The sequence below is a fragment of the Lithobates pipiens genome, unplaced genomic scaffold (genome assembly GCF_037356315.1).
Source record: "Lithobates pipiens isolate NorthernLeopardFrog02 unplaced genomic scaffold, aLitPip1_a1.2 Scaffold_10, whole genome shotgun sequence".
Taxonomy (NCBI): Eukaryota; Metazoa; Chordata; class Amphibia; order Anura; family Ranidae; genus Lithobates; species Lithobates pipiens.
Window position 1 is genome coordinate 141,582,703 of NW_027507686.1, and position 17,839 is coordinate 141,600,541.

Here is a 17,839-nt window from a genome sequence, read left to right on the forward strand (position 1 = left end):
CTGAGGACAGAGCACTGGAAGAGGCCATGGAGGAAGAAGAAGAGGAGGGGGTGGAGGAGAGAGGTGTGTCACAACCAATAGTAGCATTTTGGAGGCGTGGTGGCGGAACAACCTCCAACACTACTGCACCTTGTCCTGCATCCTTCCCAGCTGCCAGAAGAGTGACCCAATGGGCCGTGAAAGACAGGTAACGTCCCTGTCCATGCCTGCTGGACCATGAGTCAGCGGTAATATGCACCTTACCGCTGACCGCCCTGTCCAGCGAGGCAAGGACATTGCCTTCCACATGCCGGTAGAGAGCCGGAATTGCCTTCCGTGAGAAAAAGTGGCATTTGGGGACCTGCCACTGAGGAACCGCACATTGTACAAACTCACGGAAGGGGGCCGAGTCTACCAACTGAAAAGGCAGCAGTTGAAGTGCTAGCAATTTAGCCAAGCTAGCATTCAACCGCTGTGCATGTGGATGGCTGGGAGTGAACTTCTTTCGCCGGTCCAGCAGCTGGGGCAGGGACATTTGCCTGCTATAATCGGACGTGGGTGTACTGCTAGCAGAGTGCCCGGAAGCACTTGGCTGTGACACACCTAATTCTACACCTTCATTCCTCTCAAAGCAGGTTTCAGAGAGGACTGAAGGTCAAGTGGGGTTGGAGATGCCAGCTGATGAGGAGCAAGGAGAGGTCTGCTTTGTTCTTTGGTGTGGGTCTTTGAGGTACGCTTGCCAACGAGCTGCATGGCAGGTCAACATATGTCTGGTCAAGCATGTGGTGCCCAAGCGGCTGATGTTTTGGCCACGCAAGATACGCTTGAGACATATGTTGCAAATAGCAGCGGTGCGATCTGATGCACTCGTCTCAAAAAAGGCCCACACCAAAGAACTTTTAGAATAACGCGCAGAGGCAGCGCCCTGCACAGGTGGAGCTCTGCGGTGTGATTCAGTCAGTGTGCTGCCCCTAAGCTGGCCCCTGGAGGGCATCCTGCCTCATTGGACATGTGCCTCCTCCTCCTCCTCCTCCTCCTCTCTCCTACCAGGCACCCACGTGGAGTCAGTGCCCTCATCATCCCCTCCCTCCTTATCGCTGTAGCAAACCTGGCAATATGCTGCAGCTTGTGGAACATGACTGCCAGATTGCTGTCCTTCTTGAGCATCCCCTCTCTCTGCATTCACGCTACTGCCTTCCTCTAGCTGAGCATCATCATCAGAGCCTACAAAACACTGGGCATCCTCCTGGAGCATGTACCCAACACTGTGCTCAAAGAGTTCAGGAGACTCCTCAGGAGGACGTGGTGGGTCTAGGGAAGGAGTCACTGATGATGACATTGAGACGAGGGAAGACGATGCGTTGGCAGCTGCTTTGCTAGTACCCTGAGACTGGGTGAGAGAGGATGAGGATAATGAAGAGGGCTTGGTCATCCACTCTACCAAGTCGTTGGCATGTTGCGGTTCAACATGTCCAGCTGCCGAAAAGAAGAACAAGCGTGTCCCATGGCCACATGCTGATGACAATGCACCGCGTCCATGACCAGCACTGTTGTCTCTAGACACAGAGCCTGCTTGCCCTCTTTTATCCGCTCGCGCCTGTCTGCCTCTCCTTGCTGGCCTTCCAGACATGGTAATGGCCTGAAGGGAGTTGGGTAAAACAGCAGTTGGGTAGTGTATATTGTGCTGGAGGACACAACACCCACTAACTCCTGCAGATGCCTTTATTATAGAACACCAGAGATAAAGGGGTATACTGTAATGGAGTCACACAACACCCACTAAGCCCTGCAGATGGCTCTATTAGAGAACAGCAATAAAGGGTAGATACAGGTGTATATTGTGCTGGAGGCACACAACACCCACTAACTCCTGCAGATGCCTTTATTATAGAACACCAGAGATAAAGGGGTATACTGTAATGGAGTCACACAACACCCACTAAGCCCTGCAGATGGCTCTATTAGAGAACAGCAATAAAGGGTAGATACAGGTGTATATTGTGCTGGAGGCACGAAACACCCACTAACTCCTGCAGATGCCTTTATTATAGAACACCAGAGATAAAGGGGTATATACAGATGTATACTGTGCTGTGCTGGAGGCACACACAACTTCCAATAACTCCTGCAGATGGCAAGTGGGCTCAAATAGAGAAGATCTATGTAGGTGGATATAGCGGTGTGTACTGGGTACAGAGCACGCAGACAGCACGCACAAGCTCCTAACACTACTGACTGCAAGCTCTATTATAAAAGATAGATCACTAGCTATATAGGTGTGGTGAATATAGCGGTGTATACTGCGGTCAGGGCATGCAGACAGCAACCACTACAGAAGAGCAAGATCGAAAATTGGCCGATAACGATCGGTGTATACTGTGTTGAAGGTACACAGAACACCCACTAACTGCTTCAGACGCCAACACACTACACAAGGCAGCCGCGCTGGCGGCCTTATATAGTGTGGGGCGTGTACTACACAGCCTGAGCTATGATTGGCCACAGGCATCCTGCCTGTGGCCAATCATGGCTCTCCTCGCTGCTGGCACTGTGATTGGCCAAGCATGCGGGGTCACAGTGCATGCTTGGCCAATCATGAGCCAGCAATGCACTGCGATGACGCAGTGCATTGTGGGCCGTGAGCGCCACACGAATTTGGCGCGAACGGCCCATAATGTTCGGAATTCGCCGAACGGGCGAACAGCCGATGTTCGAGTCGAACGTATGTTCGACTCGAACACGAAGCTCATCCCTACTGGTCAGAGTTGATGAGAAGATAGATGGAGCCAAATACAGGGCATTCTTAGAAGAAAACCTGTTAGAGTCCACAAAAGTCTTGAGACTGGGGCAGAGGTTCACGTTCCAGCAGGACAACAACCCTAAACATACAACCAAATCTACAATGGAATGGTTTAGATCAAAGCATTTTTATGTGTTAGAATGGCCCAGTCAAAGTCCCGACCCAAATCCAATTGAGAATATGTAGCAAGACTTGAAAATTGCTGTTCAAAGACACTCTCCATTCAATCTGACAGAGCTGTGTCGTCGTATAGCTGTTACAAGTTAAGAGATTTTTGGGGTAAGATAACAGAAATATATCAGCGAGTGACAGGTACTAGGATAAAGATAGATATAATGATAGTACTATTCTCTCTCACACCTAAATCATTAACACAGAAAGAGATATGCCGCGTACACACGAGCGGACTTTTCAACATTCAAAGTCCGACGGACTGAGTCCGTCAGACTATTCGATCGTGTGTGGGCTGCAACGGACTTTTGACTCGCCAAAGTCCGAAGGACTTTAGAATATGGAACATGCTTCAAATTTTCCCGACGGAACTCCGCCGGACCCGGTCCCTTCGAAAACTCCGCTCGTGTGTATGCTATTCCGACGGACTAAAACCGGCGCTAGGGCAGCTATTGGCTACTGGCTATGAACTTCCGTATTCGAATCCAGTCGTACGTCATCACGTTCGAATCCGTCGGAGTTTAGTGTGATTGTGTGTGGCCAAGTCCGCTCCGCCGAAAAGTCCGTCAGAACTCCGTCGGAATTCCGGCAGAACTCCGACGGAACTCCTTCGGAAGTCTGTCGGACATAAGTCCTCTCGTGTGTACGGGGCTGTAGAGTTTTTGCACTGTATGACTACAGCTGCAAAAGTTGTAATGCGAAAATGGAAAAAGGAAAATGCTCCATTAATAATAGAGTGGAAATGTGAAATGAGTGAAACACACTATATGGAGAAGCAAATAAGAGAAGACGGATATGTGGAGAATCCGATTTCAAAGCATTGGAAAAAGTGGGAGGAGTTTTGCACCTCAGGGAACCTTAAGGAATATTTGTAAGTGAGGAAGTGAGGAGCGATGGGGTAGGTGGGAGGGATGAGGGCTGATTTTTTATATATATATATATATATTTTTTTTTTTTTTTTGAGAAATATGTAGTAGTTGATGGATGTTAGGTATGTTGATGGATGTTTTGTATGTTTTATAATTATAAAGAAATAATAAAGAAAGATTTGAAACAATCTGACAGAGCTTGAGCTATTTTGCAAAGAAGAATGGGCAAAAATGTCACTCTATAGATGTGCAAAGCTGGTAGAGATCAGTGTTAATTTTGGAAGCAAATTTCGATTTAGTTTTAGTCTTAGTCTAAGGACTAAAATGGCATTTTAGTGTTAGTCCCATTTTAGTCTTCTGCTATTGTTTTAGTTTTAGTCCTATTTAGTCGACTAAATCTCCAGTACATTTTAGTCGACTAAAATCTCAAATCCATTTTAGTCAACTAAAATCAAATGTGTTTAGTTAAATATTGCATTATTTAAGCAATTTCAAAACTCATTATACACTCCTGGAGTAAAAAAACCTAATATGTTATTATTTATGGTTTGAACAACCTACACAGACACAAACTGAGCCGTTTCTTTACTCTGTAAGTTTTGTTACAAAAATATTGCTTTTTTTTTTTTTTAGTCAAACGGCTTCATTCCTTGCTATAAGTGCATGCTATGCTACTTTTCTGTTGTTGAGAACACGTTGTCCACCCCACCCCACCCAGGCACCCACACACAGCACAGTCAATTAAGTCACTGTTTGGACAAATGCTTGCACGAGTGGGACATACCAAAGAGGAAGATCCTAAGCATTATAAAAGAAAATCAAAATGAAAAAAATGGAGGTATCTTAGGTACTTCACTTTTTTTAGCCAACATCCTAAAACATAGAGGTTCTACCAAATAGCAAATCCCCTCAAAATGGCAGGACTTTTCAGGCATAGACTGTGAGACTTACAACGTACATATAAAATCATACAATCACTTTATTATAACAATTTATCAAAAAGTATACACATAATAAAAGAGATACACAGACATATTTTCTAGTGTGCAGCCTAGTTACATACAACCAAACCTGTTAAAAAAAGAAGAAAATTATTTTCAATGTATATATATATATATATATATATATATATATATATATATATATATATATATATATGACATATCTGTTACATCATCACATATCCACAACCAACTGAATCAATAATCTGCATATGATATGTCCTACGCATTACGGAGTTTTCTCCTTCCTCAGGGATCCATCGTTTATGCAGGTCTATGTTATTCAAAAGTCTGATCTAAAATGATAAATAAAAACACACATGTAAATGTATGTAAACCTTGTTGGTGTGAGAGAAACTTATAAAAGAAAATAGGAGTAATACAGTGGCAGCATTTAAACAAACCACAGCAGCAGAAGAACCACCCAGCTCTAGGGAGGAAGACTCACCCATGACAGAAAGTGATCAAGTCCAAAATGAATGATCTGCGGTGAGCCATTTTTATTATTCTTTTACATGATGACACTGCAGTCAATTGTCAAATGGCTATGAAATGAATGATCTTGGGGCTGTCTGTTCTACTGGTGTATCTTTGTTATTTTTCAACTTTATTTGTATCTTGTGTAAAACTATTTCCATAAGATGTTGGACCAGACACCATGTGTGGTCTCGTCTGGTGTATGGAGGCAAGTCTTAAAAGAACCTTTGATAAAGCAAGATCAATAGTGAACATCTTCAAGTGTTCCATTCCATTGCAACACTGAAGATATTGGAGCATTGTGACTTTACTCTTTTAAATGACTGCCCCACATGCTGGTCAAGTAATACTACCAGTACATTCAACATAATCTAAAGACTCCAAGTCCTGAAACTGAAAAAGTCGGTCTGCCGAATCGCAAATAACATAGAATGGGACACAGCTTTCTTCCTAGTTAAATGGAAAAATTTCACATCATTGCATGACCTACTGCTGCCTTTTGCAGGGCAGAACATACTAAAACCCTCCAGAGTGAAACCATGTCCATGTCCCTGCCCTCTAGGCTCTACTTAACCACCTTGAGGACTTTAAACAGAACACTAGCTACCGAGACCATGCCACAATTGCACAGAATGTGAACCAGCATTTTGCTTCATTCATTCTTAGATCAAAGTAATTGATAAAAATGTTCTTGCCAGTGCTTGCAGCAGCTGCTTGTTTTTTTTGTTTTTTTGTCAATTCTGTGGTCTGTGAAAACCCGTGTTGATGTGGCAGATGATAATATTCAGGAACTGCTTAACCACTTCAATACTGGGCTATAGTCATATGACATCCGCAGATGGGATCTCCCATCCTGGGCGGGTGTCATATGACATCCTCGGTATCTCGCTGCTCCTGCAAGCCCCCAGGGGCCCGCTGAGCGCCGATCGTGGATGAGGTGTGTCCCTCGGACACAGCCCATCCCAGATCAGGGTAAAGAGCCAATAAAAAATGGCTTTTTACCACGTGACCAGCTGTATCCAATCACAGCCGGTCACATGTATTGCCCACGTGCACAACACTCGTGCACGCCCTTAGGGCACTTGACACACCCTCACTCACCCTGACACATTGGCTCTTTACTATGTGACCGGCTGGTATTTCTATATACCTGACAAAGACCAGCTAGGTGTAACTAACGCAATTACAATACTCACGAAACCCTTTATACTAATGCTGCAGCATTAGGAGACAAACATCCCGACAAAGACAATAAGAGATGAGTCGAGACCAAATGTCAGGAGTTGTCTAATGTATTGTAGGAGGGGCTGCATTTTATATGTACCCTTATCAGCCAATCATTGTATAGAACATGGGTGTGGTTAATACAGAGGCGTTCATTACATATCATTACATATCATTACTCATGTCATCTGCTTCTGAATCACAGTCATGGGATATGTGGCCCAGACATATTGTGACACAATTTCTTTATTTAGACAGCATAGAACGAGACTGCCTATGCAAGCTATATTTCCTTATGTGCATGTTTACAGAAAAACTGCTACAGTCTGCAGATACAGAATCTAAGTACAATCCCATATGAACTTACAAAGATGGAGTCACTCTGGTTCAGCCATATTACTACAATCCCCTCTAAGTCATGACAAACCACGAACATGACTTACTTCTTCTCACTGTGACATACTCATACTCATACTCATACCATAGTAAAAGTTAAGATGTATTCTATTAGCTGCAGCTGGCTTGGAAGGTCAAGTACCTCGGAAACCATGCACATAATAAACCTGAAGCAGGCATATAAAAGTAATACCATAAGCAAAATCAGTACAACACAGATTGCAATATCCCTAATCCAAGATTAATCCAGGATTCAGCATTGAGACCAAATCCCCCATGTTACCCAGGGGGGCTCCCAAGAAATTATTTTGCTTTTTCTTCATGTCAATACCCCCTCAGGCTCCTGAGAGGAACCATGCCCAGGTCATGTTCTTTTCCAGAAACAATGACCTAGCATAACGGTGTTTGAGGGGGCATCCAGGACAAACACTAGCCTTGAGCAAGTGACGTTCCTCACTGTCCCTGAGAATAACCACTATCAGAACCAATGAGGCCAAGTAACACCATCCCCTGGAATCATTCAGAATCCATGGATGGCATGGTCTTCCACAACAAATGTACGTGCTGTTGTCCAAGGTCAGTGGCTGTCTGCTTAAGGACCTGTTGGGCACCCTCAGAGAATCCTGCAAAAGCAAGCCGTGAAAGTAGCTTGGCCATCTCAGTATGGGGGCCAGAGGCATGCATGAAGTGTGACGTAGGGCATGATCTAAGGTGTCAAGCACTGTGGAGTTCTTGTAGACTCTGAATGCACATCCCCTCTATGTCCAATAAGTGTGTTACTAGTGATTTTATCGGGTAGGCCACATATAACCTTAAGGCTTCCCCTAGAACACAGAGGCTGGTAGATGACATGTGAACCAATACATATATAATACAGTGCCTATGCCAGCATCCCTTCAAACAGTATACACTGAAATGGTCGAGCATGTACTGGACACACTACAACAACAATCCCAATATTACCCCCTGACCCTCACCAGGATCACCTTCTAAGCATGTAAAAATAGGAAACAAACATGTAATCTCAGCTGCATAGCAATTGTCCATGGAATGCAAAAGGGAGCAAGCAGCGTGACAGTCCATAAAAACAAGTGGGAGGGGCATTATAGCCTTTAGGCCAAATAAAAATAGTCCCAAAGAAAACACTCAAAAAAAAAGTCTCTTGGATGGCTTCTGAATGTCCATTAGATTTGCAGAAAAGCAAGGAAAAGGAAATGTCCACATTATAACTCTCATTCTGCTCAACTTTTTCCAAAACCTTTTAGTTCAATTCTGTGATCACTCATATGTACAGACATGAATTGTCTACCCCAAAACACTGCCTCTTTGTAAGGACAGAACCTGATATCCACAGACAGACTGGAACTGATGCGTTGGGCGAGACCGGGGACTTTCGGCTGGTGCATCTGCATCTTTTTCATGTGGTGCTCACAGGAATTTTGTACCCCAGGTTTGCGTCATGTGGCTCCCCCTTGAGGTATCATTTGCAGGAACAGTTTCCAGCTGGAGTCCGCCTTTAGTCACCTGAGCACCTCCTATGGTATTTGAACAACAAAGATTTCCATGTTAAAGCTGTAGTCATCACTTCACTCGGACAGGATATAGGGCAGTGTATGGATGGGGTGTAGGGTATGACTGGGGTGGGCATTTCTTCATATGAATAAGGCTGTGGGTGAATGCAGGCTGGCTGGGGCAGATACTCCTCATCTGACATGAGTAGTCGCAGAATCTACCTGATCAATTCAGGCCTTAACCATTGGAGATATTAAAAATAGTATTCTTAACTGACTCAAACATAAGTAAAACATGCAGGAATGAAAATGTTTCTCAGCAAGGGTTTTCATTATATAGATGCAATATATTTAACTAAACATTTTTCCAAATCCAGTACTATAGCAGAACTTCAAGAAAACTTAAACCTCTCTAGTTTCTTCTATTCCCAGGATCCAAGTGGACCCAAGGGACTTAGGACAGAACATTTTACCCAAACACATATTCTGACTCAGAAGTCTCCCAACTTTGCAAATATGTCTGATCATCAGCAACAAACAAAACATTGATGGATAAACAACATTTCATCATCAACACTCTATGACTGACACCCTGGTAATTCAGAAGTTAGATATCCAGAATAGTCATTCTGATTACTTATTTCAAATAAATCCTTCCCATCACATTTTGGTACCCCATGGACTCAATATATGCAGCAATGTATCTTGATTACAGTCATTTAACTTCTTCAAACATGTTTTCAAATTTTCACCCTTCCTTTACCAAAATCCCTTTATCAATTCTTTTAATTTAATTTAACCCCAAACTTTTAGGAAAAGTATAACATGGGCCTAAACACAATATAAGACACCCTGTTGTGCACATTCCAGACACACATACAACAACTCTCTCTCATCCCACATTCATCTGGCCATTCCATTATTTCTTAATTTCATTCATAACACCTTCAAACCTTAATATTTTTCTCTCTAGTGTCCAGAATTACACAACACAGTTACTTCTCTTTTTCTTTACTAACCACAATTCCTCTGGCGTAGCGCCCGGAATATACAACTTCCCTTTTATTTACTTTCGAATTCTGGATTTCTTAATTATAATATTCTCAACCCTGTCAAAATCAATATTTCAAATAAATCATTGTTAATTTAAGGGCGGCACAGTGGTGTAGTGGTTAGCACTCTCACCTAGCAGTAAGAAGGGTCGCTGGTTCGAACCCCAACCACAACACTACCTGCCTGGAGTTTGCATGATCTCCCTGTGCCTGTGTGGGCCTCCCCCTACACCCCAAAGACATGCAGGTAGGCTAATTGGCTTCTGTCCATAATTGACCCTAGTATATGAATGGGGACCTTGGATTGTGGGCTCCTTGAGGGTAGGGACTGATGTGAGTGTGCAATGTACAGGGATATGGACAATTGTAGACACTCACTCAGGTTGAACTGGATGGACTGGGATCTTTATTCAACCTTGCTAACTATGTAACTATGTAACTATGCAATACAGCTTAAACACTATCAAAACAATTTGCACAAATATAGCACCTTTGCTGTTATCAGAAAAAAAAACACACTTTAACTCTAATAATGTAAAGATAGGCAACCACACCCAAAATAGTCTTAAAGTCAGACTCTAAAAATTTGCATCTGATCAGATTCCTTTAAAAAACATTTGGTAATTTTATCAGTAACATGTCACATTCCCATTTTAATGTTCCCAATTTACTATGGAGTAAATATCGGCTTAGTATATGCCCAACACATTTCATGAATAGACTGACACTAGTTGCAACATTTTAACAATAAACATGTACCTTTTATAGATAACTTTTCTGAATCAGATCCTTCTTTAACATTCATTTTCCACTTCAGCAAGTCCCTGACTCGCTGACTATGGAATACAAATATAAAAATATACTCCCCACAAAACCCATGGTGAAAATATAGTTGAAGTTTGTTCCCCTCTTCCACCCGAAACTCTGTCCCTTTCACCTGCCCACTTTAGCAACGCTCTCTGTCTTAGCAGGATAATAGGACATATATCAACTACCCAACCATTTATCTGAATTCAGAAAACAAAAACAATCTTATACTCTAAATTGGAATTCCAAGACAAGACAAAAATTCACATACACATAAAATTAAGCATTTCTCTGCATTAACCAGTTCCCTCTACCCATGTGTCCGTCTTATAAAACTGCGAACAGGGCGACCCAAGGACTGCCACAGTCCACAAACAGTCCATGAAGCAGAGACAGTCGTGGGAGAAGTGTTTAAACATGTTCTCCCTCCGACAGAAACAGTCAGTCCATAAAACTGCGACCTTAGTACCTCACCGGAGATCCATGTCAGAATTCACACCCCCAAACCCACCAGCTCAGAGGTGGAGAATCGGAGAGCGATGAGGGAATCTGGGGGAATCCGAGGGGGGAAGCAGGAAGATTCATATTCTCCCTCCACCTAACTCAGACCCCCCAAAACAGTAACCATGTCCCCCTGTCAGTGCATCCAGCAGCAATATAATCACTGCCCAATAAACCAACATCTTGATGTCTCTATGAATCTCTGGTACCGTAATCCCACAAAAGTCTCACGAGACCCCAGCACCAGGGCTGCTCATTTCACGAGGTGGGGTGCTTTCAACAAGGTTTCTAGCCTCCCCACCAGCTCTCTCTCTTTTTACCCTTGGTTGAACCTTTTTCCCGTGCCCGTTGCCAAACAGGGATCTGCACTGATCTGCACATCCCACCAACCCACCTGTACCGACTCCTTATAACTTTAGCAAACAACAATAAACAAATAATCAACGAACAGACACATAAATAAACAAGGTAAGTCTACACTAAAACATTCCTTTTAAACAAAACTCTCTCTGTGTTAATTTCCTTACCTGCCCAAAACCTCCCATCCCGGCTGTCCTTTAAAATCATTTCCTCAACGCAAATAGAATGTCCCCTTTAACTCTCAAAACAAGCTCTGCTAATTTCCCGTTTTTAAATGTAACTTTCCTTCACTTTTTTTTTCTTCCTCCTATGTCAGTTCTAAAATGGCTTTGAAACCCGGCTTGTATATAAAAAGAACAATGCATTGAAAAACCTTGCAAAATGCACACCTTCCTTTAATAAATAACTCAAATCTCTCCTTTACCTTCTAACTTCACTTACTTTACCCTCAACAAATGTAGGATATTCTTAATTAACATCTTACTCACTTACTTAAATCTCATCGCTCCTGGGCATTCTTCCAAAATACCCACCTGTCAAAATCAACCCCCTTCCACCTAACACATACATTTTACACCCTACAAAAAATGCCATTCCGATACCCTTCCAAGAGTTACCAAAACACATGTTAAACATGTGCAAACAAATTATGCACTTCTCAAGCAGAGACATTTAACAAGGGAAATGTACTTCACTCTAATCTAATTTTCCCCTTTTGGGACATCATATAACAGTGAAAACAGGGCTGTCTTACCTTCCAACCATGTTTCACACAACACATATCTTATTACTTTAATGCAAATGCGATAGACAAGAAAAGCCAGATAGAACAAAAGTTTGTAGCAGTTTTGTGGGTTCCGGTAGTAATTGGTAATTGCCCCATTACCCTTTTTTTCCTTCTCCTTCCCTAAAGGAGCCTAATATTAGGTTTTTAAACAGAGTCCCACCAAGGACATAGGCTTCTCATAAGCCACTTCTTAACAGCCTGGTCCGTCTCACTATTCTCTTAACTAAAATTTATCTGGCCAGGGTTGTGTGTGTCAAAGCTTCAACGTTTGACCACACCCTGCCAAGGCCTAAATTCCTAAATTCCAAAATCTCAGCGAGTGCCTCCATTCTGTTGTGATTAAAATTGTATTTCTATATACCTGACAAAGACCAGCTAGGTGTAACTAACGCAATTACAATACTCACGAAACCCTTTATACTAATGCTGCAGCATTAGGAGACAAACATCCCGACAAAGACAAGAAGAGATGAGTCGAGACCAAATGTCAGGAGTTGTCTAATGTATTGTAGGAGGGGCTGCATTTTATATGCACCCTTATCAGCCAATCATTGTATAGAACACGGGTGTGGTTAATACAGAGGCGTTCATTACATATCATTACATATCATTACTCATGTCATCTGCTTCTGAATCACAGTCATGGGATATGTGGCCCAGACATATTGTGACACAATTTCTTTATTTAGACAGCATAGAATGAGACTGCCTATGCAAGCTATATTTCCTTATGTGCATGTTTACAGAAAAACTGCTACAGTCTGCAGATACAGAATCTAAGCACAATCCCATATGAACTTACAAAGATGGAGTCACTCTGGTTCAGCCATATTACTACACTATTTGGGGTGTGATTGTCCTTTTTACCACCTTGGAGCCAAAAAACGTCCCGATTGGATACCCTGAGATTGGATGGTGTATTGGCATAGCTGAGGTTTATATCACCTGGATGGAGGAATTGCTGTCTATCGCAATTTGATGTCTGAATGACTCACCACCAAGGTGTGTGGGTCCACACCTTCGGGTAAGCGTATCCATTACCTTTCCTGTTTATAACGTGGTATCTGTATGAAGGGTGACATCCAGCTGCTGTCTTCACCTCTGGGGTATTTTGACGTGTGGCATTGCAATAGATCCTGACTACTCTCTACCGTGAAGTGATCATCTAGGATTATAGAGACTATTGTCTTTTCTTATGTAGGGTCTTGGTATAGTCCCAGGCCACTTGGTACATCCATTATTTGAACTTTTTTTGTTTTTTCATGTCACGAGTAACGAAGACTTTTTCCCACTTGTGTAGTTATACTAAGTGCACTTGCCTTTATTTGGTGTAGCTTGGCTACGCTATCTATTACATTTATATTTTTTGTGTGTTATAATAACACTTCTCTCCACGAGGTGTTTTCTATTTTAAGCGCTACATTTTTTGGTTTTTATGTTTTATGCAATTTTATTATTGTCAATGTTGGCTGCTTGTATTGTGTTTTGAATTTCTGATAGCGCAGTTATATTTTATTTTAGGTGTACACTTTAGATACTGTTCTTCTATTCTGCTATTCCAAAAAAAAAAAAAAAGGCCAAAATTATTTTTTTTGGTGTGTTTTCTGCATATCTGTACGTGTGAGATACACCGTTTAGATACTGTTGCTCTATTCTGCTTTTCTAAAAACACCCATTTAGGGCAAAAACAGATATTTTGCGGTGTTTCCTGCATATCTGTACATGTGAGATACACACTTTAGATACTGTTCTTTTATTTTGCTCTTCCAAAAATAATCATTTAGGGCAAAAAAAAATTTTTTGGTGTGTTTTCTGCATATCTATACGTGTGAGATACACCATTTAGATACTGTTGCTCTATTCTGCTATTCTAAAAACACCCATTTAGGGCAAAAACAGATATTTTGCAGTGTTTCCTGCATATCTGTACGTGTGAGATACACACTTTAGATACTGTTCTTCTATTCTGCTATTCCAAAAAAAATATTTAGGGCAAAATTATTTTTTTGAATAGCATTTTCTTCATATCTGTATGTGTGAGATACACCCTTTAAAACACCCATTTAGGGCAAGATCCTAAATTTGAGAAATATGAAGAGAACGTCAAATAAGGGATGTGGCTCTGGTCTTGACACTGCTGGTGGAGCTCCTGTTGCAGGGAGAGGACGTGGACCTGATTGTTTTGTACCTCCTGGCCAGTTTGTCTGGAGGATGGATACTATGTCTATGGCTCTTCAGATCCGATCAGGGCCCTGTCTGCCTGGGATGAACCCCACTTGATCCTTATGAACATATTGGCTAATGAAGGAAGCTAGACGATTTGCAAGGAGTTTGGTAAGGATTTTTAAGTCGCTATTGATGAGGGAGATGGGTCTATAATTACTGACTTCTTCCAGGTTTTTATCCGGTTGCGGTATTACTGCAATGTAGGCTGTGTTTAGGTGAGGATCAAGTGGGGTTCCCTGTGTCTTTGCGCTAAAAAATTGTGTCAAATGTGGATTCAGGGTGGTGGTAAATGTCTTGTAATAGGGGTTAGGGAGACCATCGGGGCCTGGAGCAGAACCTGATTTGAGGTTCTTAATGACTTACTGTACCTCTTCTTCTGAGAAGGGGGCCTCCAGCATATTATTTTTTATTTTTATGTATTTTATGTTATTTTAAGTTATTTCCCTATCCACATTTGTTTGCAGAGCACTTGCCATGCCCTTAACAACATTTTGCTGCCATTTGTAGCCCTCTAGCCCTTTCCATTACTTTTTTAGAGTAATTTTAGTCCTCAAAAGTTCGGGTCCCCATTGACTTCAATGGGGTTTGGGTTCGGGGTCAAGTTCGGGTCCCGAAGTCAAACTTTTTTGTGAAGTTAGGCTTAACCCATCGAACCTGAACATCCAGGTGTCCGCTCAACCCTACTCGTCAGGTCTGTCCAATCACCCAAAAATTGTTCATGGAAACTACCTACAGTGTAAAGTATGCAGAATGAGTTTAGGTGTAAGTAAATAAATGTCCCTAATCACATCAAATACATTCCCCCACATATGCAGGACAAAATGACAGACCCTTGATGAAGAGGGATAACTGACACTCTGATAACTCCATGCTAGATAAATTGATAACTTTCAATTCCCCTTCACCTCCTCGTTGTAGGCAAAGCTATCCAATACATACTTTATGGTGTGGGGGGTCTGAAGTCCCTGTAGTACCATAGGATTTTGGATATGCAGAACCCCCATGTTGGAGATTGCTGCACCTTCTACTGCTTGTTGACCTCCTTCTGTACCCCCTAGGTGTGGTTCCCTCTTTTTTGGAGTCTGTTTATCAATGCTCCTTGGGTCAGGGGATACATAATTTGACATTTCCTCTAGTATGTAGTTTTTCCTCTTCTCGGGGCCTCTATGTCTAAATTGGCCCTGACCCTTTCCACTGCTGTAGGGTGTACCTGATACGCCTCTGGAGGATCCTACTGAGATTATTTCTAATTGACTGCCCTCATCATATGCTGAGTACTGTTCTGTATGCACGATCAGTGGCATATGCAAACCTATCTCGCGCAGACACTCTGTGAGGGAGAGAACATATACTTGTAGAAGGATATACACATACTGTATAATATTCCTATGTACTCTTACCAACCTCCTCTGGACCAGGAATTTATGTTTGCATGCCTTGCAGTGTTATTTACTTACCTGTGAGAGGGAGGGGGGACTGGCGTTTATCAAGATGAACTATATCTGATTATTTTTTGAGTTATTCATCCCCAACGCTCTGGGTCACCTCCTCTAGACCACAGCTGTTTGAGTCTATCAGCCTCATCAAGGAGTTCAAGACTTATATGCTACATTCATAAATGAGGATATAGACACATTTGGTGCTGGAGCCCATACATACACAGATTACACATCTGAGGAATACGTGAATGCCATACAATTGATTACAGGAGCAGGTTTACAAGACAATCACTACTAAAGCCAATTTGAGCCACTGATATTCGAAGCCGTGAGTGTATACATATCCTTTATGAACTGATTCTCACAAAAGGGATATCAGGATGAAAAGTCAGTTGACAAGAATGTTTTAGTTTTAATGTGATTATACTGCAAGTTTACACTAACTAGACATCTAATGCCTACTTAGTATTCTGGGTAATTATCCAGTAGCCATCTATACTAATGTTTATAATATATCTGATATGTATATCTGGGTATATATTTATACTAACTACATTGAACTAGTTGGGTAGAGTGAGGGCAGCTGGTTGTTTTAACCATTTCTTTTTTTTTGGTTTGTGTATAGAGTAATGTGTATTTTTGAACAAATAAGAAATATAGATATTGATTCATTTTTAACAATCAGGAGCTGTCCTATTCATAAATGAGGATTATGTAACTTTTTCATTCTTTAGGCCCCAAATAGATGTATGTAGGGCCAATACACTTTCATTTAAATGGTGAGAGGTATCTATATTATTTTCTGGGTTTATAGCATAATTTGGCATCATCATCAAATACTGAAATCTTCCCCTTAATTCCATCCTTCAATGCCATTTACAAAGATAAATTGTATTGCCATCAAGCCTGAATCCTGGAGTGCCCCACTCACCATCCTAGACCACACAGAAGCTGAATCATTTACCACTATTCTCCATACCCTTACCTGAAGCCATCTTTCTATCCATGTACAATATGTAAAATTTCCTCCACTCCAATAGAAATAGTTTGTATGTATGATTGTTTGTGGGGGACAGTGTCAAAAGCTTTGCAAAAATCCAGTTATGGCTAACTTCTTCATAGAATGTTAACAGGTTGGTCTGACAAGAGGGAATTTTTTTTTTAAATAAACACATGTTGGTTCTTGCTTATAGTACCCTGTGACAAATTCTTCACTAGAGTTTTTTATGTCAAAGTGGTAGTAAACTGCTTAACTAAAATAAAAATAAGTGGGCCCCCAGGTGGTTTAAGTTATGATGTGCTAGTATGCACTCCGGGGCTCCGGGCTTTCCTCGTCCTCCTACTCGTTAGTGGAATTATTATCATGCCCCTGCTGTGTATCTGCCATGTGCTCTCCCTACTGCGCAGAAAGAGAAGGGGTGGGGAATAGTCTAGAAAGAACGTCAGGGGCGGGCGGAGTTTCACGCATGCGCACTGTATATAAAATGCAACACGCGTGTGTCGTACGCACGATCTGTGAGCAGAGTGAGGAGCTGACGTGCCGATCGTTCAAACGAAGGTACAATTTTAATTTGGTACATCACTAGCCTATACTGCTTCTATATAGGCCTATGTTGGGACAAGATTATGAGAGTTTAGCCTGACATTGTTAGGGTTTGTCTTGTGTTGTGTCTTGCAGAGAAGATGGATCCCTTCAAGGAACCAAATTTTCAGGAGCTAATCATTGATATGCTCAGGGAGCTGCCCTGCCTGTGGCAGATGAACAACCCCTTTTTTATAAGGACCTAAGAAAGAGGAAGGCAGCGCTGGAGAAACTGCTTGGTTTGGTGAAGATCATGGTCCCCACAGCAGACATGACCTATGTGAAGGCCAAAGTTGGTGCCCTGAGGAGTACATATCTGAGGGAGCACAAGAAGTTCCAGGATTCCCTGAGATCAGGAGATCCAGATGACATTTATGTCCCCAGGATGTTGCACTACAAGAGGCTGCATTTTCTGGCAGACCAGAGGGAACCCAGGCCAGCACTCTACAGTCTTCCTTCAAGGCTTCCTTCACCCCCAGCTGAGGCTTCCAATGTCTAACCTTGGCCTTCCAGGCAGCAACATATGGAGGGGCCCAGCTTGAGACAGGTATAGCATTGTTCAACATATTTCTTGTCGTGCATTTAATGATATTATGTTGAAGGCTGGCCGCAGGCCAGCCTGTATTTGTTGGAGGAGCCTGAGAGGGCTATTTAAAC